The sequence below is a fragment of the Pogona vitticeps genome, chromosome 2 (assembly GCF_051106095.1).
Source record: "Pogona vitticeps strain Pit_001003342236 chromosome 2, PviZW2.1, whole genome shotgun sequence".
NCBI classification, from domain to species: domain Eukaryota; kingdom Metazoa; phylum Chordata; class Lepidosauria; order Squamata; family Agamidae; genus Pogona; species Pogona vitticeps.
The window spans coordinates 271408938-271432672 of NC_135784.1; the positions used below are offsets into that span (position 1 = coordinate 271408938).

At 39.2% G+C, this 23735-nt stretch overlaps 1 long non-coding RNA gene across 1 annotated transcript in view; it reads left to right on the forward strand.

Moving 5' to 3' along the window:
- The window catches only part of LOC140704217 (uncharacterized), a 33351-nt gene extending 13697 nt beyond the window's left edge, over nucleotides 1-19654 (forward strand). The window contains exon 2 of the long non-coding RNA XR_013542215.1: nucleotides 1439-19654. This is a non-coding gene — a long non-coding RNA (uncharacterized LOC140704217). The remainder of the gene's footprint in view (nucleotides 1-1438) is intronic.
- Nucleotides 19655-23735: the final 4081 nt, after the last annotated feature.

The following is a 23735-nucleotide window of genomic DNA, read 5'->3' on the forward strand; positions in this document are numbered from 1 at the left end:
AGCAAACTTGTTTTCCTCTTTGTCTTAGATCATGAAGAATACAACCTGCCTGTCTTGCTCCAGATTTCTCTTTGTATTCAGAGTCTGTGGATATTGTTCAACTGTCTACACCCACAGCTATTCTCCATTCTTTTCATCAGGGATATGCACATCTCTCAGCTTCCATTGTGCTATATCCATGTAAATCCCACCAGCATTTGCTTCCCGTATGTGTTTCATATCAGGTTGCAAGAGCTTGGTTTTCCTTCCTGCATTGAGATTAATGTATACTTTATACATTTTCTTATTGCACTCATTGGTTTATACATTTTACCTACTGTACCGTCCTATCCATTTACCAATACTTGTTTCTCTTTTCCCCAACTTGTACTCCCTTTTGGCTAGTCACACCTTACAATGCACAAACTTTTTTTCTACAAATTATTTTTCTGAAATGCTCTAATCACCCCTGCAAATGTGAGAATTCTCAAGGTGTGATGTGTTTCATCTTGCAGAAAGCACTGGGAGGTGTAGAATACTGTATATACAATATTTGTGGCTGTCTGGATCAGGCCTCTCCTGGTGCCTCCTATCCCTGTTCCTGAGCCACCTATTTCCTGGCATTGGTATGTGGTGTAGCGAGCTGGAGAAGGGCTTGGCTGGGTCACTGTCCTGGGTCTAGATCAATTGGACCAACAGCCAGGAGAAGAGAGAAGTGAGAAGTGACCTGCTGTGTATGAAGGCCATGTGAATGGAATGGGGGTGGTGGTGATACATGGCCAGCACATAAAATAGAGGATCTGGGTGAGGGGCAGCACAGGCTACAAAAAAGGAGGGTGTCCTAGAGTTGGGGAGAAAGTAGGGCAACAATGGCAAGTACAAGCAGGGTTTACAAAAGGCTGAACAAACTGAGGCCTCATGGTGCATGGTCAGTGTGTCCATTGACTTGCTTTGGTATTGGCCCCCATAGGAGATGCCAGACTATATTCTCATCAACTCTGAGAATCACCTACCCTGACCAAGAAAAAGCAGTAGTATCACAAGTGGCAGGCCCAGCAGCCTTGCTATCAAATGGACCAAGGCTGGACACCCAAAGGCATTTTAGAGACAACTCTGTGTAGCTGATGTGAGAGGGGAGATCTGGCACGGACTAGATTCACTTAAGGAAAAGTGAATGGAAACACTCCCTGGCCAGCCATAAAGACTGGAGGAGTTCAGGGGTGGGGATCTTGGCCAGAGGGCCCTGCGAACCTGTAATCAGTTGTCTGAAATAAAAAAAATGAAAGCACTCCAGTTGTCCCATGCTTATGTGACTCCCCCAAAGTCCTTTTGAAATCCCCTTACCCATTCAAGTCCTGTATCATGCCTATCATGATACAGGGCCTGCGTGGGTATTGAATGCAAGAAAATTATTTCCTACCCTCCCTTTTGACCGGTATCTTCACTTGGTCTCTTTCAGGTAGCATGGAGTCTGCTACTGCTGCCAGCATGAAGACACAGATTTCTCCTTTGAGGTGGGGATAGGGGAGGTATAATTGTATAGTTCTTGGGGAAAGTAATGTTGGGAGGAAGGTTGATTTGCTCCAAGGGGAAGGCTTCATGCTTCAGGAAATGTTTCCCATTACTTCTCCTTCCCGATCTGTGTTCTAGAGTTATAATAAATAATGATGCACATATTATTTTACATGATGACACCATCATTTGATTCATTGGGATTCAACAGACTCATGGCAAGTAGGAAACTCAGCTGCTATTTTGTGGAATGATCAATGCATCACCCCAGTGCTTAGAGTATTCCTTTGTATAAGTGTACACTGGTGCCTCGAAAGACAAATGCCTCGCAGGACAAAAAACTCGCGAGACAAATGGTTTTGGCAATGGGGTTGATGACTTGCAAGACAAATGTTCCTATGGGCGTGCTTTGCAAGAAGAATGTTTTCCGTTTTTTGTTCCTGCCTCATGTTTGCTGATTTTTAAATGTTTTTCTATGGTGTTTTAAAAAGTTAAAGTTTTTTGATTGAATTTTTTAAAAATCATCTGCACAATATATATGGCTTTAAAGAGCACTTAATAAACCCTTTGTAAACCAAATTTGACTTTGTTCTGACTTTTTTTGCCCATAGGAACGCATTAATTAGATTTCAATGTGTTTCTGTGGGAAAACACGTTTCGCAAGACAATTTTTTTCGCAAGACAACATTAACCGCGGAACGAATTAAATTCGTTTTGCGAGGCACCACTGTATCTCAAGTGGGAAGGAAGGACAGTTCCTGGAAGGCCATAGACACTTTTCTATTTGTTATTGTCAAGAACGCCAAGGTTATAACAGCTATAAACAGTCGTGGCTACAGTTGAATGCATGCAATCTACAAACTTAAATCAGTTTAACTCTGACAGCTTTCCTACTTCCCTTATAATCTGTCAGTTGCTCTGGATACTTTACATATATATAAGACACTGTGTATGGAAATAATTACCTTGCTAAGGACACAAGCATCACTGCAGCATCTTTCTGTATAATGTATAAATCAACTGTGTTCAGCTTCCTTGTGTGTTTGCTTACCTTTCTGATTCACTCAACAGCCTTCAGTTTTACACTAACTAACCTGGACTCATCCAGCAAAACAATTGAGATATTTTCTCTCTAATTCGCCACTGGCGTGTACTTGGTGCTTTAAGTAGTATTAGAATGTTGCACTAGTGCTAATTTCCCCTTTGATCATTTCAATTAGCCGGAGAAGAGAGCTCTGGCAGCAATTAGTTTTCAAGTAAATGAGGCAGTTCATTAGCTGCCAGGGAGCCTTTTTTGAATTTATGCTTCCTTTTTATTGAAAGAACACAATTGGCCTGAAAGACCAGAAGCTGACAAACAGAAGAAGGCTCAACCAAAACTAGAGGGGTCACATAGGTAGGTAATACTTAGGTAGATTTTCATTTTGGTAGTAAACCCTAGACCAAAAGCGGAAGACTAGTAGCCTTGTAGCTGTTGTTGAATTTTTTTCCCCTGCCATTAAGTTTAACCACTGGACATGCTAGCTGGGACAGTTGGGCATTGGTGCTCAACTCCATCTGGAGGGTCAGAGCAGAGCTTGGAAACAAAATACTTTGGAAGGGATACAATTTCCAAGGTCCTCTAGACCAGTGGTCCCCAACCTTGGGCCTCCAGATGTTCTTGGACTTCAATTCCCAGAAATCCTAGCCAGCAGAGGTGGTGATGAAGGCTTCTGGGAGTTGTAGTCCAAGAACATCTGGAGGCCCAAGGTTGAGGACCACTGCTCTAGACAGTATGGCCACTGGGCCAAAAGTTCCCCACCCCTGAATCGTATATGAATTTATGGGACACATACCAAGCTATATACAAATATACAGGATTTCAATGAGACTGCAGCAGAATAATTATGTTGCAGCAGAATAATTGGTGGACCTCCACCTCTTGTTGTCATTTGAGTCTAATGTAGTTTTATTTTTAATTATTTTTTAAAAATTTAATTTCAGCACTATTCAGAGCTAAACTCCCAAAGGCAGCTTACATAATATTAAAAAAAACAGAATTCCATATAACTACAACTGGAGCCATTTCACACTTTCTGTAAAATATTGAAACATGGTGGGTAAGATTTACTAACTTCATATTTGCATTTATATTTGTTTTTTGTTTAAATTGGAGCTGTCAGATGAACAGCTGTATGGCAGATCATCAGATTTCTCTTTATTACCCCACAGGTAATGAGAATGTGTGAGGGCTCTTGAGACAGCTCTACAGTTGGAAGCACAGTTACCTTGAAAAATAAGAGACATCTGATTAATCTCAAGTGAGATTTTACAGTTCTGCCAGTTGCAAGCCAATTAGCTTTTGCTTGAATTGGTCATTTGGAAGTGGCTCTGTTTGCATGTTAGTTGTGCAAACAAGTTTTGAGAAACAACAAATGTACAATCCAAAAAAGTAAGTGACTATAAAAGTCATGTCTTTTGGAATAACTGACTTGTAAAATAACAATGATAGCAAATGTACCACTGTCTGTTATGGTTATGTTATTGTTGTGTTCAAGAATGTATGATAAAATACCATATATGTATTTTTAAAAGAATGATTTTTGGAGCAATAATATTTTATCACCTTCTCCTTGTGAATTTGCTACCTTATTTCTTTCAGCCTGCAGTCTTCTCCACGGGATTGAAGTTCAGCATTCCATGTGTGGAGTTCTGTTCAGAATGCTGGAAAGTGGATAGGCTGGAGCTTTTGCTGAACCCTTTATATATTGGACATCCTTCTTCCTTGGTAGTCTGCAGTATGATCACCTGAAACATATTGTATTTATTTATTTGGCTTTTAGATTTATTTATTTTATGTATTTACTTATTAAATTTATACCCCACCCATCTAGACCGAAGTCTACTCTGCATATTTGGGCAGAGGCATAGAGGACTACAGGAGGAAGAAGGAATTTACAAAAATCACCCCTTATCCTGTACTACTGTGTTTCCCTGAAAATAAGACGGGGTCTTATATTAATTTTTGCTCCAGAAATGCATTAGGGCTTATTTTCAGTGGATGTTTTATTTTTTGCATGTACAACAATCTACATTTATTGAAATATTGTCATGTCATCTTCTTCTTGCTGCTGCAAAATGGTAGAGCATGGGGTTTCACTTAACTGGGGCTTATTTTGGGGGTAGGGTTTATATTACGAGCATCCTGAAAAATCATACTAGGGCTTATTTTCAGGTTAGATCTTATTTTCGGGAACCAGTAATAGTAGTCCACTAGAGCAGAACTTCTTTCACTGACAGAAGTACACTTTCCATTCAGATTAGGAATGACTTGGAGCCAAATTTATATTTCTATGGGGCTGAAAATGAAGGGCTGTACAAACAGTAACAAAGGGATATACCCTGCTCACGGCCTCACAATCTAATAATGCACAAAAAGGAACAAGGAGAGACATACAAATGGGTGGGGGAAAAGTAGTGCTATGAATAGACAATTCAACATCTGTTGGAAATGGTAGTTCTAAAAGAAACACCCAGTGCCATTGAGTTCATAATGGCCTATTTATCTTTGCTGTTTCTACTTTATCTTTACCTGTGCTCTTTCGACCCTAGCTGTGCGTAATTGGTCTCTGGAAGTTCTCTGTTCTATTTATGGGCAGAGAAATTGAAGGGGCATGCCATTGAATTTCCCAAAGGGAAGGAAAAACTCTCCAACAGTTTCTTAGAAGTGAGGGTCACCATTAGCTGTGGTTGTAACATGGCTATATTATCATAATTTTTAAAAGCATATTTGCTTTTTTGTTCTCCCTCTGCAGTTGACAACAATGGTATTTATATTGGCAACATGGAAACTCTTCTGATTCCTCCATACTGGCTGTGAGGCAGGCAGCCATTTTTCTTTTTTTAAAAAAGTAAATTCTGAGGGGAAATTCAGCAGTGTGGGTTTCTAGTTTTGGTGGAATAAGAAAAAAAAACTTTGCTGAGTAAAATAATTTTAAAGCTGTTTGCTTCTCCATTTATTAGAGGTTTAGCACCTTCCTCGGGCCTCCTCAAAATTGTATTTTTAGAGGTCACTTTAGTAACATTTTGCCTTTGCTGCAGATGCTTCCCTATTAAGTCTTGTAGGGGATATGATGGAGAACAGCATTGTGCTTGGGTCAAGGAAAAAGGTGGTATTTGTGTCATAATCATTTATCCTATTTTCCAGAAGCTTTGCTTCTCCCTGAAAGACCCTTGTATTTTTCTGCATCACTCTTGGGATTATACTGTATTTTGGCTTTACTACAATGTTGCTAAGTTGCAGAAGGTGCTATATTTGTTTTTGCTTTCTTTTAAACAGTTGACCAGCAATCTTCTTGAATACCCATATTGGGTCAGGGAGTCTGATGCCTAAATATCGTCCTACAAGCCCTATAGAACTTTATAAACATCTAGTAAAAATTAAAAGCCTGTATTAATCACAGCTGGCTTTTATCCCACTGAGGGTTAATTCCAGGTTGAAATCAGACAACCATTTCCAACCATATCGACATTCATCTGCACACCAAGTTCTATGTCTTTTTGTTGTTGCAATGATACCAGGCTACATCCTTGTGCCTAATTCTAAAAAGCTTTATTTATCTACATTGCTTTCATGTTCCACATGCACAAAAAGAAATGTGAAATATGGAAAACATCCAAAAGTCTTACAGCTGTGGAAAAAATGTAGGCGCAAATGCTTTCAAAATATATGATAACTAGAGTTCAACTTGCAGGCAAATACTTCAGTCAGATTTCAATCCAAACTGCAGGAGCCTAAAAGGTATGATCCAATATGAAAAAGCCATTCTAAAAATGCAGGAACTTGGATTAGTTGTATTTTTTAATTACAGTTCCGAATCTCACAGCCAATCAGCCTGTCATGCATGTTTTTGGTCTTTAGCATGCATGCTTTTTTTAATTGCCAAGATTTTGAAAGATTAATTTTTCAAGTTCAGATCTGGAGAGTTGAAGGTTGCCAATTCCTGACTGCTGTCAAGGGCTGTTATGCTATTTATATATTTTGAGTATTTTTCTCTCAAAATGTCCCCCCATAGTTTTTCTCCAAGGGTCACATATTGAAACTTAGTGTTTGAGAAAACAATCACATCTATCAGTAGCAACCTATGCCCTCAGAAACAATTTTTGAAGAGCATCATATTTTGTTCATCCTTTGACACCATGGAGAAGGTTCATTATTTTTCATACATTATAAAGATAATTTATTATTCCATCAGGTGAAGAAAAAATGCAGTTTCATCACAGACCAGACAGCTAATAAATATAAACTTTACCAAATATTTTTGAACAAAATGGTAAGATTAAAAGCTTAGACATATTAGCCTGACATACAGAAACCTAATAAATCATTATTTTAGTCACTCATATTTTGGCTAAAGCTTTAAGTACTTCTATAACCAAACACATCAGCCAAAGGAAAACTATCCATGTACAGGGTTGCATCATTGTTCCTTTAAATATTTAAACATACAGTATTCCTTCATGACAAATCATTTATCTTGCCTACAAAGAGGAAAGAAAATATACTTTGATCAGTTTTAGTCCTTGAAGGTGAGAGAGGTGAAACAGAGTATTTCAGAATAGCTTTCTCGAAGTATTGCAAGGAAAATTGGACAACTATAGCAAATGTGTACCTTTTTTTCCAGCGAATAAAAACAAACAAAAAACTCTCTCTCTGGACGTTAGATTACTGGGTCTACAAATGGTGTTTTCCAGAGATTTTCAATCACCTCTCACCTGATAAATAAATTCAGCTGGTAAAACATTTCAGTAACTGTTGATGCAAACTGTTCCATTTTCACAGGGGTATATTCCACAATTTTTTTTAAACTTTCTGCTCCCCTGGCAGGAAATGGACACATCCTTCCCCATGCTTTCTCCCTTCAAAGCAGCTGATACTAGAGATGGGGGCATTCATATAGGAATATGAATATCCCTGAGCAGCTAGACTTAACGGGCCATCCACTTACGGGTCCAGGGATGGTGTAGACCTTGCTCTTCCTTCCAATCACTCCCGAAGCCCCGCCCTCTTCCTGCTCGGCAAGCGACTCAGCAGCCTTGTAGAGCAACTCGTCCTCCCTCCCACTGCCTGGAGTTGTTGTTTTGTTTTTTAAAGCAGGGGCATACTGCATCTCAGTTTGCAATTTGCATGAAGCAGATATGATTTAGTTCACCCAATTTTTATTTATTTTTTAAAAATTCCCAGTAGAATTTAGAGGTAGAGATCATCATCCGAAGCGTTATTCAAACCTGAATCAAACTGTTTTTACATATTGCTTTTGTTCATACGTGGTTGAGATGTTCATTCCCTTCCTCATATATGTCCGTTCTGAACACAGAAATTGGTTTGATGTCGAAAAATAACAAAAGAAGAGGGGGTGGCAAGGCAAGTGGATGGATGTCTTTTTTTCTTTTTTGCAAACTGACAGCCCGTGTATAACTTTTAAGCATTATGGCTATCCACATTTTTTTTTCGTTTTGTTTTCCTTTGCTTTGTTTTATGCATTACAAATGAAATGACTGTGGACTGTCAGGGCAAAAGAAAATAATGAATGAATCACAAATGAGATATGGCAGGCAGCTTTTGATTCATCAGAAGTCTTTTATCTTGATATATTAATGCAAGGATGCACAATGACTGTTCCCTCACCTTTCAAATATTTTCCTAATGAACTGCTGGAAGACAAAAGAAAGATGCCTAAACATTCCTCAAGGTCAACAAAAACAAAGGACAAGAGTGCCAGCACTTGTGATAACCAGATTTTCATCTCTACACATATCACATTTTTCGTGGTTCATAGCTCATGTCGGTCAATTCTTTGTTTGCTCATAATTCACAAATAATGAACACTACCCTATGTAGTGCATGAGATGACTAAAGTAAGGTAAGAGACACCTTCCAGTGTCTAAAGTGACATGTGATTTGAAGAATGATCACATCAGATATGTGGATAGCTATCACATAATCTGACTACACATCAGAAGGAACCTCTGAGTGGTTCAAACATATCAATGGACTGTCTCCCATAACATGGTGCACTCTCCCTGGGATATTTTTAAGGAGAAGCTTGAGAAATTATGCGTCGTAGGCTCTGGTAGAGAATTTTCTTCTCAGCACTAGGATGGATCAATGCCTCTTTGAGGCCTCTTCCAACTCTAAATATTCCAATTATTCAGATGGTCTGTATCAGAATTCTTGTCAGTTTGTTTAGGCTTCTAATGATACATATATTTATATAAGTATAACCTTCACCTTGCATTTGGTTACTTTGGAATAATCATATTGTGACTCATATAGTAACCATGAATAGCAAGGGCGGGGAACCTGGCCTTTCATTCATTATTCCAGATCATTGGTCATGCTGGCTGGGATTGATGGGAGTTAGATGTCAATATAATCTGTACAACTGCACAATTTTAGACATTATTTGTAAATATTCTTAAAATCCATATCAAGAAATCCCAAAGGAATGTTGCTACTCTAGTGGGGCATAAACTGGACCAGAAACAGGGAATGCTGAGTTCAGTACAGAGCCTTTTAAGTCAAGAAGGATAAAGATGATAACATGTCTAGCTGGAAAATCACATGAGAGAAGGCTGAAGGAATTTGGCATGGTTAAGCTAAACAAATGAAACCCTGAAACCCACAAACAGTTCTCAAATATTTAAAAGGATTCCAGAAGGAAGGGAGAGAAAATAATATTCACACTTCTGGTGAGGAATGACAAAAAGCAATAAATTCAAACTACAGGAGACCTGACTTAGGTTAAACTTCATGAAAAAATGGAATCTCATCCCTTGAATATTGTTATTTAAAGACTGGCGGTAGCCCATGAGGGAGAAACAGTAAGGATGGGATATCCAGCTTTAGGGCAAGAAAAGAATCACTTGAACAAAGATGAGAAAAGTTATTACTATTGTTATTAATTTTTTTGTGCCAGCTCCTTAAACCCAATAGCCAGCATATCAGCTACACTGACAGAGGGATTCTGGGGCAGCACAGAAAAAGTGGTGCTTCCTCTCTCCGCTTAAAACAGAAGGGTTTTACAGCACATGATCTGCAAACATGTGGTCTCAAATTCAAAGTAAAAAAATCACTGGACATGGCTAGGAAAGATCAGGTTGCATGTCAGGACAGGGGCTGAGAACATATAGTCCTCCAAATATTGCTAGACTACAGCTCCCATCTGTCTTTGGCAGCTGTGAGGGATGATGAGAGCTAGTTGGTGGGCCACCATTTGCCCATTTGTACCAGTCAGAGGATGCTGTATGGAAATAGACTGGCCAACAGCCTTTTATAAGGCAGTTGCTATATTCCTTTCCCTTTTATTTCTCCCACATGTTGAATGCTTATAAATATGAAAGCTAAATAATCTATTCTTTGTTTTTGTTTTTCATTTATATTTCACCATTCCTCCAATGAGCTCAAAGCAGCAGGTGTGGTTTTCACGGTTTCCCCTCAGGAATACTTTTGCTGTGGATCTCTTAAATTGGCAGAAGGGTTGGACGACATGTCCCTTACAGTCCCTTGCAACACTACTGTTCTACAATTCCGTTGCTGTGGCCTTCTTTTGGTGGCACCACACAATTCGTCAAAATAGTGGAAACAGACTTTTGTGTAGTCCCCGTGGAATACAGGACATTGGGTGCCACAAAAACCTGTGGTTTCAGAGTTGGTTTACTCCTGTGAAATGATTCTCATTAGAAAGATTTGCAAAGAGGGTGATCTTTATTGCTTAAAGCGCTAATGATGTGGCATAAAGGGGAAAAAATAACATATACTTTGCCCCACTGCATTGGGAATATTCATTTGCTTCCACTGTGGCATTCTTGAGATGGAACATAGTCTATCATATTTATCTGTCTGTTTGTCTAATGGTGCGGAACATGTTGCCTCAGTAAAAGGAACTAGAGCAGATAATCAATGAGTCTCCACAGACTCTCTGTGATTGTCATGAGACCCAGAATCAGCTCAACCTTTAGGTAGATTTTGGGTGCTGTGAAGGAGAAGCACATTGTCAGCTACTTATTTTGTTAATATTGTATTTTTACTGGCTTAAGTGGTAAATGTGGGATTCTCTGCTTCATCTGTCAATGTGTGGCCCTGGGCACAATGAAGCTTCATTTTGAACCAAGTGGCTGCATACTGTTTTCTATTCAGCCTCAGGCATCAAAATGTGTTTGGCTGTCCCTTGAGGCGGGTTGCATATCTAAATTCTGATCCTTCTAAGGTTTTAAGGGTCCAGATTTCTCATTTAATTAAATCACTTATCAACATTTAGCCCAGGTTTCTAACCTCTGCATAAATTGCCTTGATCATTGTTTACGTTCCCACTTAATTGTGCAAAGTAAACAATGATCATAGGATTAATTTCAAGTGTGTAGACCATATGCTTCTGCGATGACTTGTAATACTGCTCATTCAAACAGGGTTGAAAGACAAAGTGCAAGCGAAATGAATTTAAAAGGGGGGGGGGTAAATATGTATTTACAGCTTTCAACTGAAAAAATACGTTTGTGCCTCATTAATTTAATGGTTGCACAGCTGTAGATGTCTCGGAAACTCAACTATGTAAGGGATCACAGTATAAATACGGCAGCAAACATAAGAAAAGTTTTCAGCAAGCTGATTCTTACAGTATTAGACTTTCAAGTTTTTGGATGAATACTATGGAAATCAGAACTTTTATGCAATTATTTGCAAACAGGCTGCCACCTCAAGCAGGGGACACTAGGATGGGGGAGATGAGCATATTTATTGCACGTTTACTGAGAGGCTATTCCTATCTGTGCCAGTTATCTGAGCCCTTCCCACCCTCCTTAATTGGCGTAGTTTCTCATTACTAGTCTAGGCTGGCTGGCCCAGTTGTCTTCTTTGTGTGTGTCCCATGAAGCTTTGTCTGAAGCCAAGAGTTTTTCAACATTTCCATAGCTTAAAACTTAGTGCAGTTGTGCTGCATCTCACAAGCAATTCTGCAACATGCAGTGCATATCCTGTAATCTCCATGGTGTAATCCCTTTGTGGAACATTAGGGATCACACAGCCTTCTAGAAATGGAGGATCTGCTTGTGCAAAAGTGTTTCAAATGACACCTTTCCCAGGGGTAGGATAGTACAACTACTTCTGTAACAGAAATTGTGTGAACAGTTTTCTTCTGACTTTTCTTACATTTCATCACATAGCATTTCAAATATATGGTTATGTTAACTCTGTGTCTGCTCTGTCCTCTGGACTCCATAAGCATGTGTGCCCTTCCTACTGATTTCCTTCACAAGATTAAGTTTGGCAGTCCCGCACTACAAGTTGGGCCTAAAATATTATTCTCTGTAAGATTTTAGTATCTCTTTTTTTCCCTCTTGTTAGTTTCAGCTTCTTACACAGGTCAGATTCAAAGGGGATGGCACAGATCCTCTTCGTGCTAAAGGATGTTAAGAGCTGCAATTAACAAGACCAACAAGGAGGTACAAAAGTCCTGTGGGGGATACTTAAGGTAGAGGCAGCACAGGACTATCCAACTTAATACAGTGGTGTCTCGCATAACGAGTGCACCGTTTAACGACGAATCCGCATAGCGATCTATTTTTTAAAATCGCTAATGCGATCACATTGCGATGTTCTGAATAGGCAAAACATCGCATTGCGATGATCGGTAAGCGTTTCGCTTACCGATCTTCGCATTGCGATGTTTTTTTAAACAGCTGATCGGCGGTTCCAAAATGGCCGCCGGGTGCCCAAAATGGCCACTGCAAGTGTTTTTGTGCCCTACCCTCGCTTACCGAGGGCGCGAAAATGGTGGCACTATGGAGGAACTTCGCTCAACGGTGAGTTTGGGAGCCATAGGAACACATTAAATGAAGTTTAATGCATTCCTGTGGCTTTTTCCGTTCCGTTTAGAAATGTTTCTGCATAGCGACGATTAATCCAGAATGGATTAACGTCGCTATGCGGGGCACCATTGTATTGCAGAGGAAATTGTCCAGAAGCAAAACAAACAAATGATGATCAGCATTTCTCCCTGCTGCTGTTCTGAGAAGTCTCCTAGTCTTCCCCACGGGGGTCCTGGAGGGATTTGTTGGTGCAAATTAAAAAAAAATACTGAGATTTTAAAAATTGCTGAGTACTTGTTACATTCCTACATGTCATTGTCATGATAGCTTTCATGTTGGATACCTACACAGAGGACCCAAAACACAACTTGAGAGAAAGGGTACTTTCTTTCTGTCTAGGATCACATTCCCTTGTATGTACATGGAGGGAGGGTTCACAGGCAGGGTTGACACCAATCATGGCCAGAACTAAAAGTCCTTAGGACTTCCCCTTTTCTCCCTCCCTCCCTCCTTGTTCAGTGAGTTGCTAGGAAGAGGTTAGGCTATATTTGCTTTAGCTCCAAAGTGATCTATAGTAGGGAGTGTAGCGGAACCCCCACGTCATGACTGTCCATCATTGGGAGCTCAAGGGGAGGAGCCAATGAGAAGACAGAAGGGGCGGAACCAAGAGGACTGTTGAAGAGTTAGTTAGACAGTTAGGCAGAAGGTTAGGGAAGAGAGTTGGAGAAAAGAGGTTTCAGATAGGGAATTGAAGAGAGAGTTAGGAGATTGTATTGAGAAAGTTAAGAGAGAAGGTTAGAGAGAACAGGAAAGAGTTTAAAAGTACAGAGAATATATATAGTCAAAGAAATATTATAGCAGTGAATAAAAACAAACCCAATGTGAAAGCAAATGATATTTAATGAATAAGGCTAAACATCTGTGATTTACTCCTGTGATTTGCACGACATTTATAAAATCTTTAAGTTCGTTGAATTGGCAGCATGTGTCTAAGATCTGTTTGGTATTAAGGGAATAATACCTGGTGGCAGCGTGAAGTGAGGACACACATCCAGAGGGTGAATTTGTGTTTAAGGCAAAATAAACAAAGGACACAGGGTGTACATCACAGGGAGTTTTTGAAAGTAGGCCGAAGCATACACAAAAGTAAGGCAAGAGATGTATGCCACCCAACAGGCACATGGTGTCCTGTTGTAGAGAGAGACTGTGTGCCCTACAGTGTTGTCAATCTTTTTAGGACTCATATGAGTCTTAAAACATGCATCATTGGACAGCCTGATTCCAAGTCTCTACAGCTAATGGAATACATGGAAACACTTTAATACAGTTAAGATGCTGGTGGTGAAGAGAAAATGGAAGAGAAAATGGAATGAATATTGAGAAGCAAATTCAGGTTCTGTCCTTGCTGAGTACACAAAACAGTGGTAACAAGAAAGGTTTTCCTTTTCTGGTCTTGAGATGGCTTTTTACATTTTTAGAGCTGGTTTTTGTGCATTTTGGTAAAATGTGCAAAAGTGGAAAAATTAACAACTAGTACCATTTTGAAAGGACTAGTAAAAGTCCTTTCAAAGGAAGGGCAGTTTTTACCTCAGTAGTCAACCAGACTATCCTTTTGTGTTAGCTGGCTATATGGTTGTGTTTCATTCACCTTGCAAACTGAAAAGGACACTCATTTTGTGGAAAGATAGGAATATATTTTGCTCAAATTGCAGATACTACAGTCTTGTGCTGGAAGTGAGAACTTTAGTGAGTGCAGAAGCTTCTTACAGATGTCTTGTTGTGCCATAATGGCCAGTCTTTAGAAACTCATTAATGGTGATATTTCTTTGCATCTCTAATATGGTAATAGATATTTTGAATGTTTCATGAGGCAATGATGCTCAGGCTATTTATTTTGATATTAATGAAATAACTTGGAAGTAGTGAGTTGGTGGACTGTGGCATGGACCAATCACTCTGATATGCTGAGTAAAATATCTGCAAAATGTAAGGCTTATTTTGAAACTATGCAACAAAGAATATTTGGCCTCCAAATGGCCATTCAGCACATAAACATTCCATGATTGTATTAACATTTCCAGTATTGCGTTTTTTCTCTCAAAAGGTTCCTTTTGAAAACTCCACATAGCTACTCACGTTCCTGCTCTCAAATGAGATTAACTATCTGAAAGTGCCAATCCATATGGCTGCTTTCAGTAAATTAGCATCAGTTGTGTTCTATTAAGAACTAAACCAGAAAAATCCATAGTTGTGATATTGCTAACCATCAGTTTACATTTCACACAAGATAAACCAACAGATATCTGTTGCTTTGCTTCCTCAGAAAGCTACCACTTATTTGTTTGTTTATTGGAGCTGTTTGTACCTTGTCTCTCTATAAAAATGGGACTCAACATGTCTTACATTACAGTAATGTTAAATAAAAGAATATACTGTAACTAAAACACAACAAAATTACAAAAAATTGTCGACCAGTCTATTCTTGGTGCAAAGGATAGAGTGATGGACAAGGACTTAGGAATTCTTGGTTCGAATCCCCACTCAGCCATGGAAATTCACTGGGGAAGTAGAACTAGTAAAGTCACTCCTTAAATATCTCACTTACCTTGAAAGCCCTTAACAATAGCAAACTGTTGCTAATGAACAAGTCCTTGATGAAACTCCTCCCTGTATACTGGTTGTGCGACTCAATACACAATTAGAAATTCAACTACAGACTCATTAATCAGTAACTATACTACTCTGAGTTACACAATTGCACGTTCCCTGGCCTACGTGTACCTGATATTTAAAGAAACAGACATTTGCCATCTTTTTGCCCCTGCACTATCTACAATATATTAGTGCACAGCATGATCAATACTAGTATACGTTGAAAGCCAGCAATTTTTTTTATAATTTATTTTTAGTGGTCTAATAGAGGTATCAGCTACTCTTGCTTTTTGACAGGTATGTCCAATTCATGGAACCCCCTGAAGTATACCCATGGACACTCCCTAGGGGTTTCAGAGATCATGCATTAGGGACCCATGGGGTAAAGTATCAAAGTGATGTGAGAAGCCTTCAATGGATAGAAACAGGTTGGGCAAAAATAGTATCAAACAGTAGGTTTCAAGGGAGGCAGTTGTGGCATGAACACTCCCTCCTTCACTAAATTTGAGGTTGCCACTTGTAACAGAGACTGCTTCATCACGATTATCTGTTTTACCAATGGATAGTCAGTGTCCCCTTTCCACTGCTGCCTAAACACTGCTACTACCAAAGGCTGAATTTACACATCCTTTGTAACTAAAGTGTAAGAACTGTATGAAAGAAACACATGCAGCCTATATTGTTTTGGTGACACAGTATTGATTATGTATCCCAGTGCTGACCTGCAATGTGAGTGGCAGTCGTAATAGCATTCTTCATTTGCATTAGCCATAGGCTTTTCAAGCAGTATGCATCATATTTTATCTTATGATTGCTGTTTTCAAAGATAGAAAACAGAATTTGTAAACCAAAAAGAAGTTTATTTAAAAAGTAGCAATAAGAAGGTTCAATATTTCACACTATCATGTTCTTCCCATGCAGATTTAATCTCATTTACTTTACTCTTCTCTGTTTTTCTATATAGTTTTCTTTTTGTATTTTTGTTTGTTTGTTTGAACTAGTGTTGAAAGCAAGCAAACACTCATATGCATAGGCATGCTTCCTTTAATAATGGCTCCAACAAAAACATACTTTCATAGCTTATTCACAGAAACAGACACACCTCAACACAGATTTCAACTAATTACCTCATAACTCTCTCATATATTCAGACTTCACTCTAATAATCTAATAGATCTGTCTCTACCTCAGACATAGCCAAATTAAACTAAACTGCTCTCTCTCACATATATGTATGTGTGCATGTTTGTGTGTATGTGTGTAAATTGTAGAATCACCACAGCATTATGATTATTACTATGCTAAACTGATCTTCCATGAATTAAGGGGAATAATTCATGGGATGGTAGAATTGAATTTTGAATACCTGCTGGAAGAATCAGATGACAAAATCATGAGAGCATTGAAACATTCCCAACATGGTTTGCTCACAATTTATCAAAACCCAGAGAGGGAAATTTACTGAGATTTCTCTTCCATTCAAAAGGTAACAAGCAACTGGCTTGTCTGACTACCATGTAGCTTTACATTTTATAAAGTGTACTTTTCATAATGAATTTTTAGTTTTTTTGCAGTATTTTCTTTTACTGCTGCTTGAAATTTGATAAGTGTAATTGTGCATGAAGTTTTAAATGAATAATTGAATTGCATGTATTGGTTGAAAATTAATAACGAAAGGAAAAAGAGTTTGCCAGGTAAATTGTGGTAAGAGGAAGCCACCAAAATGTAACATCTTATGTTAACTTAAGAAAACAAGACAAAGTAGCATAGTATCCTCCCCAGCTTCCCTCACTTGGGAACACCCAAGGAACAGTGTTAAATGTTAACTCCTCCCTCATGGGTTTTCTGGCTCAGGAAAAGTGGGCAGCCAGAAAAGCTGCAGAGTGAGGCAGAGGTATGAAGAGGAAAAGAAGGAAGATGAATAATAATAATAATAAAAAGAAATGTACCACTTTGGGCCATCTTGCAATGCTATGGTGTGGTTAAAAAAGTATAATGGACTCAAATGTTAAAAAATTCAGACAATGAAAGACAAAAATAGAAACCTCTTTTATGGGGGAAAAGTTTGGAAAATAAGACACAAATTTTGGCATTGTTGTTTCCTAGATGGGTACAACACTGTCTTCCCTTATATCTGGCACAGGGTTTCCAAAGAAAAGCTGTATTACAAACATCTGCAGTAGAGCTGAAATACATTTCCAATGGACCCAAAAGAGATGCTGAACCTTGAAGAATGACATTATGAACTAAAATTCCTCAGAATATATTTTTCTAAAATTCTAAGATCTTTCTTTTTCATACTCCTATCTAAGGAGGTCATTTTGCCCCATTTTCTGCAGTTATTTGAATTTCTGCCACCACCATCGTAAGACGGTCAAGCCTTGGTCAAGCTGCACAGTTCCAGAGTGCCACCAGAAGGAGGGACTGGTAGACTACTTCTGAGCAGATTATTTACCTTCGAAAGCCTGCAAGAAGTGCAATAATTTGGAATCAATCTGATGGCATATAATTGTGATTTTTATAATCTGGACACTAGTTGTTGTGAAACAAGTCTTTGGATACAGATTCAAATGCATATTCCCTCGAAAATAATATGGTCAAAATGTTGTGCCTACACTGGGATATGCATTATAATAGCCGTAATAGCTTTACCCTTGTGATTCAGGAAGGGGGTTACATCCAGAAGCCAGCTTGCAGATCTCCCCAACAGAACTGAGAGAAGAGAGACACAAGCATGTCATCTCAACAGGATGATTCCAATAAAATAAAGCTAGGTGGCAACTTCTATGTCAATGTTATGTTTTTAGTGTAATGAAGAAATTTAATGCACGAATGTGCCCCAGGAACAGACATCTCAAGGCAATTTTAGATTCCTGTTTTTGTGAATATTTGATGCATGACTCTGCCCAAGAAATAGAAGTGGTTGGAGGTGAATACACAAACTTTAAATTAAAAAGTATTTAATCCAACCAAGACTGTCGAAGTGCAAATAGGCTCCTACAGACTGAGGGAATGGATGCTCAATAGCGGAAAAGCAAATGTCTATTTACAGCAAAAGACAATAATACATTATCATTTCAAGCCAAAACAGCTTGGAAGCATTTTGTTCTACGTATATCTAACTGGACTCCAACATCATTTTCAGATGGTATTCTGGAGGTCTTCCTCTGAAATGAAGGGAGCTGGGTAGCTGCTCAGGAGACAGCGTTAGTAGCAGAACCCAAGCTATACAAGACTTTTGTCAAAGAGGCTGCTCCAGTTATGTACTGTGGTACTAGGCAAAGATTTCTTTAAAATATTTCCCTGACTTTTAAATCTACCATGGATTTTATTTTATTTTAAGAAAGCTTATTCTTTAAAGATTTCAGCAGTGCTTTTGGGTTTATGCTGTAGCCTTTTTCAGGTTTTATATTATGTTTTATATAACTTGCATTTTTAAATGCCATGTATTAATGATTTTAGCTCTGGTTTTTAGCTGTGTTGTGAACTGCCCAGAGAACCTTAACTACTGAGTAGCATAAAAATGTAATAAATAGATACAGAATGGGGTGACCAATAAACCAAAGTGCAATCCAGAAGGAAGAAAAACAGTACTGTTTGGTGATCAGAGTTTGAAAGCTACTTTTATAAAGCAGATACTTACAGTTATATGGTTTTCCCAAAGGCTCCATGCTTGCTTTTCAAAAAGGGATCAGGGAAGAAGAGGCAGGCAACAACAAAGGGACCATAAAACAAATAGGAAGAAGCAGTGGACTCAGTGACCAAGGTGGGAAAAACTTTACCAGTGGTGTCAAGTAGTAAAACATTTAGTGTCAAGCAGTAAAACAATAGGGCATAGCCTCTCCCACTGAACCTCAGTATTCAGGCATTCAAGACTGCAATTTTCCCAACAAGGCTAGCACAGCTACCTCCTTAAACAGAGCAGGCTTTCACTAGATGTAGGATATTTGTATTCAAATCCCTTGGGATATGAATACAAATACCAGCACCACAGGTGCATGGAAAGCCCAGTCTCTCCCCTCCCAATAATTAGACCTAATTACTGGTCACTGTATGGCATGAGCGGCTGCCATTGTTCCCATGGCCAGTGCATCCCCACCTCCCTGCACAGCTGACGGCTCAACAGCTAAGTGGGGAGACTCATTGTCCTGATTCCTCACCAGAGTGATTGGCTGTATGGGGAGGCAGGGTACTTCCATGACTGGTGCAATGGGAATGACACCATCCGTGCATCTGTCAGTTCAGGGGGGAGGGACTGGACTTCCCAGGCACCTGTGGTGTTGATATTCATATTCATATCCCCAGATATAGGAATATGAATATCCCATCTCTAGAACTTTGCACTTTCTTTAAAGGGCCAGTGTGGCATTCGCTCTCGTGCCTCCTTGATTGACCGTCAAGACTCAGAGCATAAGAAGGCAAACAATCCCCTCTTTTACACTGCTGCCACCAGGTGATCACTAAATCACCGTTACTTCTGGAAGATAAAGATTCAGGTCAACACTCAAAGTCTTTTAAATAGGACTTTTGTTTATTGATTACAGAAATTGATATTGATTCATGAATATCTTCTTTAAGTAAATTTATTATTAACAACAACCTTCTATTTGATAATACACTCCTAACTTTAATCACACCTCAGAATTCCCCAAATTCCACACTCTAACTACTTCTCTCTCACACACTCCACTCCAACTCTCTGACTCTTACTGACTGACTTTCTCTCAGGCTCTGCCTCTTATCACATCTCTCTCGGCTCCGCCTCTCAGCAACATGAACATGCATGAACATTTAACATACTAAAACACGAACCATTGACAAAATAAAGGGGAATGCTACAGACAGATCTAAAGCATGTGAGTGAGTGACAGGGTGGGTATGTGTTACTGGATTCTGGCCAGCCAATGGGAGTTCACACAGTTGTGGACCAAACTCTTTTAACCAGTTTTAGTTGGTATAGCAATTGCAGCTTTTCGCAGAAAAAAAGGTGATCCGGGCTCAGTTATTCATGTTGTGATAACATCTAAATTGGACTTCATGGATGATTAATAGAGGCTCTTAATGCAGACAGAGCTAAGCAGAATATACCTCTTAGGCTAGTGACTGTTTCCATATATGACTAAACATCTCTAGCTGTTTCTGGACACAGCTCAAACTGCTAGTTTTGAATTGTAGAGCATAAATAATCTGGGACCAGGGTACCTACAACTTCTCAAAAAGTTATGAGAGAGGCCGAGCCGGGGGTTGGGGGGAGCCAGCCTGATAACAGGCTCTTCACCCGGACTCCCCCTCCCCTCGACCTCAATGTCAAAAGCCTGCGCTCAGCAGATCTGAGTGGGCAGGCAAAGTGCTACCGCGGTTTAAAAAGTTACATATTTTAACAGCTTTGAAGTGTTTTTATCCTTATGGAAAACAGAAGCAATGTACAGAACTAGAGCTTGTAGAATTAGACAAGCTGATATTGCCTGGTATCATTTCAACAACGGAACAATTTATTTTACCTTGCTATTCAGATTAATTTTGATATAATTGGAAGAAGTTATTTGGTTCACACTGGAATTAATACTTTTGGGGATAAATGCCTGCTGTGACTAACACAGCCTTCTGATTTTTCCTAGAGGTCTATACATGTCTACAGGGTTCTTAGGAAGGTATAGTCAAGTGTCAAGGCTTTCTGACCTGACAATAAGCTGTAAATGGGCTAAACTGGTAAATGGAGTAGGGTGAGAAAAACTTTGATAAAATGTTTTAGTTTCATGTTAATAGAAATTGGCTAAATATTTTTCTGTATGTTTTCTTTAAAAAAGTTATTTCTGTTTTGATGGCTGAACAGGTTGTTCCCTGCTTCCAATAATTATCAGCGGTACTAAATAAATACTATCCTAATTATTTGGTCAGTTAGACTTTAATTAGGTTAATCACAAGCTGTAATGCTGAAGCTTAATAAAGATGCTTTCAGTTAATTACAACATTGACAGCTCCTGCAAGAAATACATCAGGAATGCAATATATGCATTAACATCCTTGGAGATAAGCAGGAAATCTGTGGTTGGTTGCCCCATTTATTGATTGATTGATTGATTGATTGATTGATTGATTGATTGATTGATTGATTGATTGATTGATTGATTGATTGATTGATTGATTGATTGATTGATTGATTTAGCCACTGTCTTCTCTGGGGAAATGTAATACCAAAAGCCCCAAAGTTACAATGCAAAGATTCAGTTCAATTCTATCTTCATGTAACATATCTTGGGGTTCAGATATGTCTCTTCCTGCACTATTTCCCTTTGCCTTAGATGTTTAGGTTTTTGCTATTTTTCTGTTGCTATGGTTACCACAGTACAGGGTTGTTGAGAAGATTTATGCATCTGGGAAAAAGAAAGTATTCCAAGAAGAAAAGAAAAGAAAATCTTTGGTTTAAAGCAAAAAAGTTATGTTTGAAGTATATCCTCAAAATTAAGAAATTTCAGATGACAAATCAACCCCTCATCCTCACATGAAACAGGGGCACATTGACAAATTGTTTTCAAACCTTAATTTCCACTCTGAGTAAACATGATAGGTGAACTCCACATGTTGATCATCTAATAGATAAAATCTGCTTACCTACTAAGCTCATTAAACATAGTGGCTGACATCTTGCAGCTCTGTGTGTACAATACTGATGATGTCATCATCACCAGCAAATAACCACTGATTAAAAACCAGTTGTCACTGATTAAAGGCAATGTTGGGATACACAGAACTCATATAGTGCAATTAAGTCATGTGCACCCCTAAAATCGCCAAAGGAAGCCCTTAAATCAGCAGCAATTTGCTACTGCTGATGATATCAACATGGTTGTGCATGCAGGGTTGTACAACAGGATTTCAGCCAATGAGACTTCATTTCTCCAAATACAGAGGAGTTAAACTGGAATGGTGAAAATGAAGTAATTGTGGATAGGAACATTCTGCAAATCCTCTTTATTTATTTAAAGTATTTTTATCTTGCCTTTCTCCTTAAAAAGCCCCAAGGTTGCATCATTAGAAGGCAATATTAAAGCTAACAACAGTCAGTATACAAATGCAAACAAGAGGATCAAATGAATACCCCACCCACCCACACAAACATAAGCAACACCAAAATACATTCAAAGCAGTAAGGTACAACAATCCCAAAACTCCACTCAGGCAGCCAGTCATTCTCCCAGGGAAAACCTGGCTGAAGGGAAAAGTCTGCCTGTTTACGGAAGGACAGCAAAGATGGGGCCAGCCTAATGGGATTATGATGTAGTGTTTATCTGGACTGAAAATTAAGTCACAAAAGGGTACATTCATATGGTCATATCTCATGTAAGGAGGGGAGGGTTGATTCATAGTCTGCATTTTTTTATTTTGGGGGATAAAGCTACAGCAGTAACTTTTTGCTTTAAAACAAAGCAACATGTATGGGAGGGGAAATTGTCTAGGTTTTGCAAATATAGGGACACATAGACACCAATGGTGAATTTTTGAAATGAAAGGATTTTCTCTTTGGACAGTTTCCCTATTTTATAAAACACAGGAACACAGACAAAATTGGTAAGCAGAGAAAAAAAAAATTATTTAGGAACTTTAGGTAACAGATTATTTGAAAGTAACCATACAAATAAATAGCACAAGCAATCAACAGCAAGGCAAAATCTTGATCTCTTGCAGTTCTTTTAAATGATTCTAAATGGATGCCCAAGGAAACCAGGCTAGTTGACTTCTAAGCTTATTATTTAAAGACACAGGTCCTGCAAACTGCAGATACTCTCAAATCTGCCTCTTTCATGAGCAGTTGGTATGCAGGCCAGAGTTCAAGCAGAAGCTCTTCCTACAAAAGGAGGAATGCTGGAAACTAAGATGGGGATATTCCTATTTCCAAACAAATAGGAATATCCCCATTTCAGCAACACCTAATCCAGCTGCGGCCCCTGGAACCAGTCCATCAACTCATGCCTCCCGACACCATGAAGATCCCACTCTTTCAGGCAATTGCCACAGTAGCTCCACTGTCTCACTGCTCTGCTAGTCACTCCGCAGCCATGCTGGGAAACGTGTCTTCCTGCCCCCTGCCTGGAGTCGCCAGCCGAGCAGGGAGATGGTGGAGCTATTGCTGCAATTAGCGGAAAGAGTGGGACCTTCATGGTGCTGGGATGTGTGAGTGGATGGGCGGGTTCTGGGGGCTGGACCCACATTAGGTGCAGCTGGGATGGGGACAATGTGACTAACCCCATCTCTACTAGAAACCACAGTTTTTGCACCGCAATTGCTGCTCTATATTGTCTATTTGGGTTAAAAGGCACAAGCAGAGATGTTAGAATGTACTGAGACTGAAAAGCAGAAGTGCAGCACCAGTGGATAAAGGCCATGATAAAAAAAATAACCAAAGAAAAAAAGAAGTACCATCTCTATTAGAGATGGGGGCAATTGTATTCGTATACGAATATCCCCTTGCAACTGGACTTAATGACTTAATTTTTGAAATGAAAGGATTTTTCTCTTTGGACAGTTTCCCTACTTAATGAGGGTCTGGCCCCTGGGGCTGTACCGTCCACTCATGAGTCCTGCTATGGCACCAGTCCCACTCATCCTTCCAATCGCGCCTGGTGTGCCACTCTCTTCCCACTCGGCTGGCCACTCCAGGCAGGGGGAGGGAGGACAAGTCTCTCTTCATGGCTGCCGTGGTGCTCACTGTTGGCTAGACCAAGCATATAATTAGAATGTTCCTCATT